Source organism: Gossypium hirsutum, chromosome A11, assembly GCF_007990345.1.
Source record: "Gossypium hirsutum isolate 1008001.06 chromosome A11, Gossypium_hirsutum_v2.1, whole genome shotgun sequence".
In the NCBI taxonomy this organism is placed as follows: domain Eukaryota; kingdom Viridiplantae; phylum Streptophyta; class Magnoliopsida; order Malvales; family Malvaceae; genus Gossypium; species Gossypium hirsutum.
In genome coordinates, this window is record NC_053434.1 from 87893549 (window position 1) to 87905794 (window position 12246).

The window sequence follows — 12246 nt, forward strand, 5'->3', positions numbered from 1 at the left end:
CCTGATTCACTCGTGGCATATCAGAAGTTTGAAGAGGATTAAACGGGGGTGGAGGTTGTTGTACAGCCAAATTGGTTCTAATATAACCAATCATTCATCATCTGATAGAAGGCTTGCTTAGCCTCACCATCATGGCTACTCGTAGTCGGTCGAGAATTAGCTTGTACCATCCCTTGCGTGAGAGCAGGTGCATTGCTTTCAGCATCGTTAGCTACGGCTCTATTGGAATCCATTGCTATACAAAAGCATATTTCAATGTCAGGATTCATCACACTATCGCAGATTCAGATATATGGCATGTATAGCTAGACTCACATATGCTACGGTATTCCTAGAACCGACTAAACCATAGCTCTGATACTAATAAAAGGTAGCACCCCTAACCCGTAACTGTCATCTAATTAGGGTTACGAGGCATTACGAGACAAAAAGAACATTTCGAACCAATTCAGTATCACAGATATCATATATCAATAATACAGAAGCATTTAACACCAATTCATTCATCAAAATGGTTTACGAGACCTAAAACATACATTTAAGGAAAGGTCGAAACTAAACTGAACCTATTTAGAATTTTTAGAACTTAACCAATTCTTCCAAACTGTTAAAGTCACACGCCAGTGTGCCTAGGCCGTGCGGCATACACGAGCACTAGACATGCCCATATAACCCAACCATGCCAAAAATAGGTCCTATATTAACTTTTTCACACAGCCAATAGGCACGCCCGTGAACTATGGCCGTGTGATACTTAGCTAGCTACTGACTTTAGCCCATGGCCATATGACACGCCCTTGTGTCAATACCGTGTGGTTCTTAGAAGCATACTGCTTTAGAAGCATACTGCTTTTCTTACATGGCCACAAGGCACGCCCGTGTACCTTGACCGTGTGGCACCAAGCAGGCTTGGTTTAAGCCAAATTTGCTACCCCTTTTTGGGTCCAATCCTACAAGCAATATTATACAACATTCATACCAAAATTTCCAACCAATTTCATGCTCAAAACATGCTTCATTATAACTATTTCATAATCATTCAACAACTCATTCAAACCATACCAAAACTTAACACAAACATACCATTCGATAGCCAACTTTCATTACATAACCTATATTTACAATTCAAAACTTAATACATAAACCTTCTAGCCTATACAAGCCATACTTTAAAATATGAACACATTCAAAAGTACCAAAATGAGATCCATAGTGTGGTGACAATCCTTGACTATCCCTGAGCCTTCAGTAGCTATGATAATTGTATAACAGACAGTAAACACAGAGAGTAAGCTATAAAGAGCTTAGTAAGCCAAATACAATTGGTCTAACTACTAAAGCATATAAGTACAATTCAACCATAAAGATTCAGAACCATTTCATAGACTAATTCATAAACTTAACCATGATCTTTTGTTTGCATATATGCCATGCTTCATTTCCATACATATTTCACAGAGACAGAGTTTTTCATATTCAAAAATTTAGTACGATACATACGTACCTGCATAGGTTATGCATTTCATATACTCAATCTCAGCTTTCGTATGCTATCATTAGAGGGGTTAGAAATGACACAGATGCTCATAAATAAGTACAATGCCGACGTCCCGAATGTGGTCTTACATGTAATTCAATATCGATGCCTCTGTCCCAGACAGGGTTTTACACGGAAACAGATACGATGCCAATGTCCCAGACATGGTCTTATACGTAAATCTCAATCGAGGCCTGTGTCCCGAGCACGGTCTTACACGATGTCTCAGACATATGTCAACTTTTCTTAGAAACATACAGAGCTTTTCAGATACTAACATATTATAATACTTTACTCCAAAATATATTTATCTGGCACTCAAGGCCATCCAATACAGATTACAGTTTATATGTGCAGAATTTATTTCAATTAACACGTAATTGTAATTTGACTTACCTCGGACGAATTTCAAATAAAACGAGTCGATTATTCAACTATTTTAGACTTCCCCCGATCTAAGTCTGATTTTCTTTGTTCTTGATCTAATACAATACAAATTCAACCATTCAATCATTCATTTCATTCAATTTAATCCATATACACATATTTAGGGCATTTTACATTTTAGCCCTTACATTTTCACACTTTGACAATTTAGTCCATTTTCCACAAAATCACAATTACATAAAATTTGCTTGTACACAAGCTTAGCCGAATTTTCATGACTCTCATACAAGTCCATACAACATGTTTAATTTATAATTTAGTCCTTCAAAACCTCATTTTCACAATTTAATCCAATTAGCTCTATTTCATTGAAATTCAAAGACAAAGCTTGATAATCTCACATATATCTTTCATAATCCATATAAAAACATCACAAAGCTCATATAATCATCAATGGTACATTTCATAATCTTCAACAAAAACAAAAATTCAGACATGGGTTTTGAAGAACACGAAGCAATGATCACAGAAACTATAAAAAACGGAACAAAAATTCTAACCTTAATCAAGCTTGGACAAGGCCGAACCTAGCTTGTTCTTTTCCTCTCTTTTTCTTTTGTATTTTCGGAAAGGATATGCATGAATGAACAAATTTTCATGCATTTGTTTTATTTAATAACATATATTACCTAATTACCTAACCATCATTTAAAAATTTATCTATTTACTAGATTGCCAAACCATGTCTCCCACTATCATATAATGGTCTTATTGACATGCAAGGGCCTCAACTTTAATAAACCATAGAACTTAGGCACTTTAGCAACTAGAAGGCAACTTTTACAACTTACGCGATTTGGTCCTTTTTGCAAATCAAACACAGAAACAGAAAAATTAAATTACAGAAATCTAGAAGATATAAATTCACATATCATAGACACTGAAAATAATATTTAAATATTTTTTAGACTCAGATTTGTGGTCCCGAAACCACTATTCCAACTAGTGTCTAAACCAAACTGTTACAGAACAAGTCAACTATATGGGTAACAATTCTAGACCACAGAATAATCCATATAGTAATACTTACAATGTAGGTTGGAGGAACCATTTCAGCTTCTCTTGGGGTGGTCGAGGAAATCAGAGACCACCACCACCTCCAGTATTCCAACAACAACCTTACCAGCAAGAGAAAAAGCCGAACCTTGAATAGATGATGACAAAGTTTATTTCAGTGGCGGAAACCCATTTTCAAAACACTGAAACTACAATTAAAAATCAACAAGCATCGATTCAAGGACTCGAAAACCAAATAGGACAGCTGGCTAAGTTGATCTTTGAAGACCACAAGGTGCAAGAACTAACGTAAAGGAGCAACTTCATGCCATCACTGTGCACAATGAAGAAGGGTTAGTTGAATCTAAATCTGAAACAAGGCACGAAGTTGTGGTAAGTAATAGTAAGGATAAGATGGATCATGGTACACAGAAGCCGGTAAGCAAAGAGTATAAACCTCATATACCATATCCCAATACAAAGAGAAAAGACCGCACAGACGAATAATTCGGTAAATTCCTTAAACTAGTTAAAAAGTTACATATTAACTTACCGTTTATTGAAGCTCTTTCGCAGAATGCAACTCGGTTAAATTTTTAAAGGAGCTCTCATCAAACAAACGGAAGTTAGATGAGTCATCACATGTGGAGTTAAATGCAGTCTAATCAACTATTCTACAAAACAAACTACCCAACAAACTGAAAGATCTAGGGAGTTTTACAATTCCTTGTTTAATTGGTAGTTTGAATGTTAACAATGCTTTAGCTGATTTAGGGGCAAGTATTAATGTTATGCCTTATAAAATGTTTAAACAACTAGGATGGGTGTTAAATTGGCAAATAAAACCATTAGATTTCCTAGGAGTATAATTGAGGATGTGCTTGTTAAAATCGACAAATTTATATTTCCAGTAGACTTTGTTGTTTTAGACATGGATGAGGATAGTGACATTCGTTTAATTTTAGGACGACCCTTTTTAGCAACTACTAGAACTATTATTGATGTCGGTATAGGTGAGTTAATTCTTCGGGTAGGCGATGACATGATTAAACTCCAAGTTTGTGATTATGTCAAAAAGACTAGTGATCGAGATGATTACACAAGTTCTTTTAATGTGAGTAACCTTGTTGTTCAACCCTTTTTACAGGAAAAACTTTTGAAAAGTACAAATGAGCCACGTTCTAGTCCATGTAATGACAAGACTATCCATGAAGAGCGAAGGCTACAGATCGAGGAACTAGATGAATGGCGAACACAGGCTAAGGAGATATCGAGAATACACGATGAATCAAGGCAGTGCCATGACAAACTTAAAGGTGAATTGAATCAACTTAAGGTTGGAGACAAATTACTGTTAGATGAAGCAGACCCTTGTGTTGCCACTTCTGAACCTAATTGAGAAATCCCTTTTACAGTACTCAACATTTTTCCATACAGTACAGTCGAGATAACTCATTCCAAATTCGGCACTTTTAAGGTAAATAGTACTCGCCTAAAACCTTATTTTGATAAAATTGATAGCAGGGATGAGGAGTTTCAACTCCTCGAACTGCCATGACCGTGCAAATATGAGGTGAGTCGAGCTTAGACTATAAATAAGTGCTCCTTGGGAGGCAACCCGAACACTAACCCCACTAAGTAACTTTAGTTTATTTTTCCATTTTTGTTTTATGTAATCTAACTACAGGTATTCTTGGCACACACAGCCTTGCACACGGGCGTGTTTTAGGCCGTGGGATCACCACGGGTAAGAGACACGGGCGTCTCTAGGGCCGTGCTAAAATAGGACAAACATTTTCCCCAAGACAGGATGACACACGGGTTGCGATAAATAGCCACAGCCGTGTGATACGAACGTGTGCACCATAAGGCTAAAGGACACGGGCATGTCCCAGACTGTGGGAAAGTGCACTTTAATTCCCCAAAAAATCAGCAGAGCCACGCATGCGTTAAATCACCATGGCTATGCGAGGTAGCCATGGAAGTCACACGGTCATGAACACAGGCATGCTTGAGGCCGTGTGAGAACTTGCACAAACAACTAAAACTTTCAACAAGTCAGAATACAATACGGAGTGGTACCACGACCGTGCTCGAAAGCTGTGTGCAATCGTGATTACTAGACACGGGCGTGTTGGACCTACCACGGGCATGAGAGAAGCGAATGAATCACCACATGGTCGTGCGATGCGGTCGTATGGGCCACACGGCCTAGACACACGGGCGTGTCCACAGGCGGCATGTGATACTGACATAAATCATCAGACCATAAGCACAAGTCAACACGGGCGTGGTGTACCTAACACGGGTGTGGGAGAAGCGAACAAATGTGCACACGACCATGTGACGCGGCCGTGCATACCACATGGCCTGAGGACACGGGCGTGTCCAAGGAACCGTGTGTGACACTAACTCAAAAGTTCACGAAAACACGGGCGTGGGCCACGACCGTGTGGCCCAAAACAGGGCTTACACGACCGTGGCTCCCTTTTATTCCCCTTCTCTAACCCTAATTTCTTCCTATTCATATAAAAACTCACTATTCACCCTTCACTATTCCCCCATCTTCTTCAACCAGCCCTATTCCCCTTCTCCATTTTTCCTTCCCCTTTTTTTCCCCTTTCTCTGTTTCTTTCCTCCTTTTCCCTCTTTATTCCTTTCCTCTTTTCCCCTTTTCTCCTTCCCCTCCGACTACCACGCGCCGTCGTATGCTACCGTGCCCCACCACCACTCTCAGTTTCCTCTCTTGCACCTCTAACTCCTTTATACTATTTTAATCATCCCTATTATGTAGATTATTACTATTATTACTCATAGTTCTTTATCACTGTTCTATCTTTTTCATATTTGACTGATTATTATTATTACTACTGCTTTAATGCTTTTATGATTCTCTCTCAGTTATTGATTCAGTAAACTTTGGACAATCGTAATATGCTAACTAGATTTTAGGGCCATTTGTTTTGTTGAGTAAATTCGCAGTTTGCTTATATATTTAGTACCAAATAGTTTTTTCTTTAGGTATTATGCTTCTACTTATTTTCGTCTGCCTGATTAAGTTGCATGTGGATGTTTGTTCTTATTCGTTTGGTTACTATGTTGATTTGGGTCATGTGATTACTTTCGCAGGAAATTATGACGAACACAAGAAGCAAGAAAACTGTCGTCCTCACTTCTAAAAAGCTAAAGGGATCAAGTGTGACCTCCTCGGGTCCCAATACCGAGATACGCCACCCATTCCTCCAATTTCCACCAGGACCTCAGAAGGAATTGTTTCAGATACTACGTGCCCGACCCCTTGGTGTGGGCCGTTGAATCCATTGGGCCAATTAGAGCAAGTTCACCTAGCTGATTCAGTATTGGCCCTCCTCGCTACCGCTCCGTGGGATCGCTTCTTTGACATTATTGAGCCGACATACCTGGAACTCACCTTGGAACTTTGTTCGACATTTCAGTTGCTTTCGGTTATGGTAAAGAATGACGACCCAGGCACAGTCCAGTTTAGTCTCAACAATCTAGTGCAACAATTGAGTGTCCTAGAATTTGGAGTGGCCCTGGAACTTTATACAGAAGAATTTATGGAGGACAACAATTTTCCCCATCTCCACCATCACATCCATTATGCACCTTCCTCTTATTGGGCAGCCCTCATGCCTACTACCGGCATCTATGATCCCAGCCACTCCAAGGCATCGGCTCTCTCTCCGGCATTGTGCTACCTCCACGCCCTTTTAGGCCACACCTTAACAGGGTGACGAGAGAGCACTTGCGTCGTTAACACACATGACGCCTACTTTCTATGGAGCATGAGGCAAAGGCATATTTTTGATCTCGCATACTTCATCGCCCTTGCCTTTCACCATCAGACTGAACGACACCAAAAGGGAGTCATCAGCATCGGCCCTTACGTGACTCGACTAGCTCGATACTTTGGGCTCCTAAACACATCAGTGTAGTCCTCATCGCACACACTTATTGGCCAGATGTCCCCACAAGACATCCAAAGTGTACTCCATATGAGGATGATAGAGCGTTGTCGTGTGTTTGATCCTCCTCAAAATCAACTAGCAAGAGCCACCGTTGAGGATGAACCTGAGGATATTCTTGAAGATATCCCTTCATTTCACGAGGACCCACTTACTCAGCCATCGCTGAGTCACCGACCAGTTGATGCAGCTGCTTCATTGACAGAATTTTTTACCCACCTAGATCGATTTGAGCAATATTGCACTCAGTGATTCGACAACATAGAGGCAACTCTGCAGTAGATTTGTCAGCATTTCCACATTTCTCCTCTAGGACCACCACCTCACGATCTAGCTGCCGACGAGGACTTTTAAATCCATTTATTTCTACTTTATTTTACTTTTCCTTTTGTTTTTATTTTTCTTTTATATTTATTTCTATTTCCAGTTTTTATGTTTTAAAAAGACTTTGATTAGTATATTTTGAATATCTCAATTTTATGGTTGTTTCTCTATGAGTAACCATAACGACCCTATTAATATAACACCCTAAACCATTATTGATAATATCGCAGTTTCAAAATGTTTAGTCAATTAGTGATACTCAGGAATACACAAACAGTCCTATAGAGATAGGTAATTCACGACTGCCATGTCCTGCTTGACCACGACCATAGCCACCATGACACCGACCATCATGATAACCTCTTCGCTGGGCACTGTGGTTGTGGAGCCCAACCTCTACCACCACCTTCACCTATGTCTACATGTCACATACACATCACTTTCAATGACTCTAAACCCGCTTCAGCTCTTTCAAGGACTACATCCAAATTTAGGGCAGTTTCACTTTTCCCCTCTTCTATGATACTATGCTTATATTGTCATCATCTATATTTGTACATTGAGGGCAATGTACATCTTAAGTGTGGGGAGGTTAGTCATATCATTATCAGAAAACCCTTGAATTTTGTCTAATCCCCAAGTAATTTTTTTCATATCACTATTAGAATGAATTTTGATTAATTCATGATTTTTATTGATATGTTTTGGATCAAAATATAGGTAATTGTGCATTGATCATCTAACTTTAAGGCAGTAGAGAATCAAGCATGATAAGTTGACTTTTGAGTATTAAAATTGCTAGGTTGTTTCCTTAAATTAAGGTATTATCTTGAAATTCTAAGTTTATAGGATTGAGATCAAATACCTATAATTTTCACGAGATTTTAAGCCTTTTAGAACATATATCTCCCTTGCTCACTTATTTTATTGGTTATGAGTGTGTCAACATTGATTTTCTATTATAGAACTTGCATCGATCATACATGTCGAGACCACACCTTTGATTTGATATACTAAAATGATAAAGGCACTTAGGTTTTAACCCATTTACCCTATAAAAAGCCTACCCACATAATTGACCCTTAGTGAACCTCTTTGAGCCTTATCCATTGTTTTCTTGATTTTCCCTTTAATGTTAACCCACAACTTAACCCTTTTTGATTCGTTAAGAATTTCTCCCTTTTCATTGACTCTTTTTTATTGAGATTTGATTTGATTAGTTACCTAACTATGTTTATTCATTCTAGTTGTTGAATTATTTCTTATTATGTACTTTCCATTATTGTACTTGTTCTTATTCTTAAAAAAAAAGCTTGGATAAGTTAAACTTATTATATTGAGGGCAAGCTCATTTCATCTTAGAAAGTTTTAGTTCTGGCACCTGTTTTTAATTCAGTAATTAGCTTTATTCTTCTAAGTTGGGTAATTTATTAAATTAATCTCGATTCTAACCCTCTTTTTCAGCCTTTATCTACATTTTTAACCCAAGCCCTATTACAACCCTGTTAAAGGCCTTTTGATTCAAGTATCATCTCATTTATAGTAGTGGAGATTTGATTTTCATGCAAGCCTATGGTAATAACTTTTCATGTTTGACTATTCAGTGCTTAATTATTGAACCTTAAACACTTCGAGTGATTTGAGTGAATCTTTAGTGAGGATGTCAACTCTTTTCAATTTGGAATTAAAGGTGATTACTTAGATAAAGAGGGATAGCTATGATTTTATGATTAAAATGTTCAACTTGGATTGTTTGAAACTTTTATGTTCTTTTAGTTGAATTCTCAATCTGTGATTATCTGTGGATTACTTCGAAACATTATTAATGAAAATTATAAGTTAAAAAGAATTAATTTTAATTGTGAGTTGAGAATTTTGCTTGAGGACAGGCAAATTCTTAAGTGTAGGGATATTTGATGCTCTTAATCCTTTAATTTCATGTTTTATACTCAGGAAAGCTTAGGATAACAAAAAGAGAAAGAAATGGGCCAAAAACAGACAAATTGGGCTTAATTCAATGTTTCACAAGGCTTAGGCACTTCCACATGCCCGTGTGTGACACATGGGTAGTTGACTCACCCATGGTCATGGCCATGTAGACATTAAACTAACTCAGAAATGCACATGGCTGTGTCCCTATCGAGCATAAGTCTAATTCTATTCGGAAAAGGCTAATTTTGGGCTATTTTGGGCATTCCAAAGTCTATAAAAACACCCTAGAGGAGGATCAAAGGGGACACGGAGAGTAGAAGGTAGAAAATACTCAAGGATAGCCATTAAAATCAGCTTGAAAGCAAGACCTCCTTCAAGACTAAAGATCTCCATTCAATTTCCTTAGAAGTTGTTTGGGTTTCTTTATGTTTTGTTGTTGTCCCAATTTTGAGATGTTTTCCTCTATTGTTATCAACTAAATTCCCTAAATACCTAGGGAAGTTGAAGCCTAAGATGGATCTTATTACTATTTGAATTATATGATAAATACTTGTTCTTATTCTTAATTGTGAGATTTAATCCTTGTTTTAATATTTCAAGATATTATTTCAGGTTTTGACGTGCTTATTCAGTGGAGCAAAAGTCCCTGTTTAAGAGTAGATCCTCTATAATTAAGCGGAGTTGCATTTAATCCTAGAGATAGGACGACACAAATCTATCGGATTAGAGTCAAATCTAATAAGGGAATCCATAGGTCGAGTTAATGCGACAATAGGGGTTTTAATTAGAAAGAGATTTCGATTAATCAAACTAGAGTCAATTATTTTTAGTCTCGAGAGAGATAATAACATATATCAGGGATTTCTACGAATTGAGTCAAGTGAATAAATCGTCTAATTCAGAAGTAATAAGTGAAGTCTAGGTGGATTCTTCCTTGGGTATTGTCTTCTCCATCGGTTTTCCAAAGAATATTTTCCAACTTTTATTTCTGTCGCATTCTTAGTTAATTAGATAATTAAGTTTAGTTTAGAAAACATCCCTTCAATTCTTAGGCTAGATAATAAAAAGATAGTAATTACTAGTACTTTTAGTCTTTGTGGATATGATATTTCCGTTCTCACCATAACTATACTACTGTTCGATAGGTGCGCTTGCCTTAGTCAAATTTTAGTTAGTTCAGTGACCATTAAGGAGCCTCATCAATCAGAGTCTTGGGTGACAGCCACTTTGATTTGGGTTTAATCTTTCTTTTCTTTAATTTAATCTAAAAATGTTTGCTATGTGCTCTTTGTTCTTGTTTACAACAATTTTAGCTTAATTTTATTTAAGCTAAGATGATTGCTTTGATTAAATAATATTTATTTGATTCATGCTTATAATGTTTGTTCCTCAATTGATCATGTTTTCAATTAACATCAAGTTTGTATTTCATTCATACGTGATTGAAATGCCCCTGAATTAGCTGAGCAATCCTAACCAGACGACGGCTAGTGGAGACATAATTGGAATGTGCATGCTCAATTTAGATCCTAACACGATTAAATTGTAGGCTGCATAACAACTCTAACCAAGCTCTGTTATCTACATAGTTTCTAGATTTGTGTGATTAAACTATTTCAAACCTAACACGTCCCTGTTACCTCACACAAATGCTAAGAAACCCATAGTAAATAAGGATCAGTAAAATGCGTATTTACTAAGTAAAGGATTCTAAAAGGACCTAATGTGGTTTCCAAACTCATGAAAGATTGAGTTGCCATGGAATGTTTTTCCGAATTTTATTAAGCATGTTGATAATAAATTGAGTTTAATTAAAGTAATTGTCCTAGTTTATTTATGTTATAATTGTTCCAAATTGTGTTTAATTTTGCTAAAATCTATTTCATTCATATAGTTTGCATACTCAGGATATTTTGCATTAGGAATCATTGCATTTAGTTTAATTTTTATCATCACCTCTCAACCATATTGTGTTTTTATTTACCAAGTTGTTAGTATAATTCTACAATTAAGTGATTTAACACAAATACAGTCCCTGTGGAGATGATAACTCGATACTTACTTATTACTTGAAAATGACTTGTACACTTGCACAAACCTACGTGTTACAGCCATGAGGGAAACATAGAAAAAATTAGTGAGAAGTCCCAAAGGCTCAGTGGACATTGCTCAAGTACGCTCTACCTCCACTAGACACAGTGTGAGGAAGCATAGAAAGGCTGACAATTAATGCAAATAATTTTAAAATAAAGACAGACATGATTCAAATGATCCAAAATATGCTTCAGTTTAAAGGAAACATGGTTGAAGATCTGGATCAGCAGTTAAAGTGATTTCTTCAACTATGTAAGACATTTAAGTATAATAGGGTATCCAATGATGTTGTGCGTCTTTGATTATTCCCATCCTTGTTGTGAGATAATATGGCCAATTGGTTAGACTCACTAGAGCTGGGTTCCATCACCGCACGGAGCAACTTAGCGAAAAAATTCCTCTATAAATATTTCCCTTTTAGTCGAACCATTCATTTGAGGTGAGAAATCACCAATTTCAATCAATACGAAGGTGAATCCTTATACGAGGCGTAGGAACAATTCAAGATGATGCTATAAAAGTGCCCTCATTGTGGATCGCAAGCATGGCTCCAAATACAGTTTTTTTATAACGGTGTTGACAGACATATTAAGTCCAGCCTAGATGGAGCATCCAACAGATCTCTCATGTTCCATACGTACGAATGGGCTTATAAAATAATAGTGGACATGGCCATGAATTCGTACATGTGGCCCAATGATAGGTTTATGCACAAATCTAAGCCTCTAAAGAAAAAAGCGATAAACGAAGAGAATGACAATGATCAAATTCAACAAATCCTTGAAAAGCTTAACCATTAGGAGACACCTGTCAAGCAAACGAGAGCAGAGCCACATTTGGAGAACCAACAAGAGAAGACGAGCTATATAAGCAATAAGGATCGAGATCCCTATTCAAATACCACAATCCCGATTGGAGGGGTCATCCTAA

At 37.3% G+C, this 12246-nt stretch overlaps 1 non-coding gene across 1 annotated transcript; it reads right to left on the minus strand.

Moving 5' to 3' along the window:
- Nucleotides 1–11747: 11747 nt before the first annotated feature.
- LOC121210183 (small nucleolar RNA R71) lies at nucleotides 11748–11854 on the minus strand. The gene has a single exon (XR_005905311.1). It is a non-coding gene; the product is annotated as a small nucleolar RNA R71 (small nucleolar RNA).
- Between the last annotated feature and the right edge of the window lie 392 nt (nucleotides 11855–12246).